General features: G+C 39.9%; 1 pseudogene; it reads left to right on the forward strand.

Annotated features, from left to right (window-relative positions):
* The first annotated feature begins 550 nt into the window (after positions 1-550).
* Positions 551-1,035, forward strand: LOC102865857 (annotated as a pseudogene).
* The last annotated feature ends 1,429 nt before the right edge of the window (positions 1,036-2,464 follow it).

Raw genomic sequence — 2,464 nt, forward strand, 5'->3', positions numbered from 1 at the left:
AAAAAAAAACAAAAACAAAAAAAAAAGAGCACATCATATATAGTGAAATCTCTCAGTCACAAAAGGACAAATACTGTATAGAACCCCTGTTATAAAGCAGGTCTGACATGAGAGGTTGGCAAGAAAATAGGACAAGAATGGATATAAAATGACCATTGCATTTGAACAGACGAAAGAAAGAACTGTATAAAAGGAATATATGATTAGGCATTATATGTATGGCAACACTCCAGAATAAGAGTTATATCATTGCAAAGAGGACTGGAAAATGGGTGAGAAGAAGTTTAATTGTGCAGCAATGAATGAATTTTTTTTAAAGTGAACTGGGGGTGGGAGAAGGGAGGAAGAGGGATAAAATATGTAACAATCAATGAATGAAAAGCTTTCTTTTCTGTAAATGTTTGTTAAAATCACAAAATAAAATTTTATTCCAAAAAGCCCTCAAATAACTAATGTAACTTATAACATTAATGAAGCAAAGAACAAACACCAAATGATCCCATAAAAATGAACTGAGTAGGGACCTCCGGGGTTGCTGAAAGATGTCAAGATGGCTCGGCGAAAACTTACTCTGAAAGCCATTGACTGGGTAGATTTTGGGGATTTCAGACACCAAAACCAGAAGGCTATTGCTAACTCCCTGAAATCCTGGAATGAGAGTCTCACCTTCAGGTTGGCTGCTCTCCCTGAGGAACCTCCAACTATCGACTGGGCTTACTACAAGGCCAAAGCGGCCAAGGCTGGCTTAGTGGACGACTTTGAGAAGAAGTTTAACGCCCTGAAGGTTCCAGTGTCAGAGGATAAGTATGCAGCCCTGGTAGATGCTGAAGAAAAAGAAGACATGAAGAGTTGTGCAGAGTTTGTGTCTCTCTCCAAGACCAGGTTTGAGTATATAAGAAGCAGCTGAAGAAGTTGAGGAACATCATTCCGTTTGAGCACATGATTATTGAGAACTTGAATGAAGCTTTCCCGGAAACCAAGTTAGACAAGACCAAGTATCCCTACTGGCCTCACGAGCTAATTGAAAACTTATAAACCTGAGTCTGACAAGGAGCGCAGGCCCTGAGATGGCAAACTTGGAACATTAAAAATAAGAGTGATCAAAAAACAAAACAAAACAAAAATCAATTGAGTAAAAGCTTTTGACAAAATACCATACCCTTTCCCGATTAAAACATTCAACAAAATAGGAATAAAGGGGAATTTCCTCAACATTGTGAAAAGTGTGTACAAAAAGAAGAGTCAACATCATTCTCAGTAGAGAGAGAATAAAGATATTCTCCTTGAGAAAAAGAACTAGGTGAGAATGCTCACTATCGTCTCTCTTATTCAATATTGTATTGGAATTCTTAGCGAGAGCAAAAAAGGCAAAAGAGTAAATAAGAGGTATCCAAATTGGCAAAAAGGAGAAACTTTGGCAAGGTGTAAGTAGAGGAGCCATAAGATAAAGAGACACAATTAAAGTTGTGTTTTTTTTTTCTTTCTTGCCAGATGCTTTAAGGAGAAGCTGGTTTACATTGCTCTGAGGCAAAACTTGCTGAGTGATTTGGATTTGACTGTTGGACTGAAACCAGAGCCAAGCTAGGACTAATTGAGGAATTGTGCCCTAGAACTTGGGCTAAAACCTGAACTTGTTTTGGGAAATACTTTTTGCCTCCCCAACTCTACAACTTACTTCCCTAACAAATCCCATTCTCAGTACCACAACTGTGAGTCTGTATGTCAACAACATGGCTCTACAGGGAGGAACCATGGGGTTGGGCTATGAGCTCTTTATCTGCCTTTCCTCTGGGATGGTTATATGCTGTGATATGGTCAGTTCCTCTGGCCCTGTACCTCCATGTACAGTTTTCTGCTCCTTAGATAATAAGCTAAAGAAAGCAGAGCCATCACTCAAGCAGATGTACGCACATCCATTTTATTGCTGAATTATACACAGTATCAAAGAAACAGAAGCAACCCAAGTGTCCATCAATAGATGAATGTATTGGAAAAATTATGATACATTCATACAATGGACTATTACACAGCATTGAAAAAAACAAATAATTCATAAAACAATATACAACATGGGAAAGCCTGGAGAACATTATGCTGAGTGAAATTTCTCAGTTACAAAAGGACAAACACTGCATAACAGTTGCTGTTGTTATGTGCCGTCGAGTCGTTTGCGACTCATAGCGACCCTATGTACAACAGCCCTAAACGGGGCTCTATCCTGTGCCAATCTCATTGCCTCCAACACACCCATCCCGATTACCCCAGTCACTGAATCAATTCACCTCATAGAGGGTCTTCCCCTCCTGCGCTGTCCATCTACTCTACCCAGCGTGATGTCCCTCTCTAAAGACCTGTCTCTCCTTACAAACCGTCCAAAGTATGTCAGATGAAGCCCCAGAATCCTTGCCTCCAAGGAGCAGCCTGGTTTAACCCTCTCTAGGATGAATCTGTTTGTTTTCTTGGC

Source organism: Elephantulus edwardii, unplaced genomic scaffold (genome assembly GCF_000299155.1).
Source record: "Elephantulus edwardii isolate Elephantulus edwardi_28Jun2011 unplaced genomic scaffold, EleEdw1.0 scaffold00178, whole genome shotgun sequence".
NCBI lineage: Eukaryota > Metazoa > Chordata > Mammalia > Macroscelidea > Macroscelididae > Elephantulus > Elephantulus edwardii.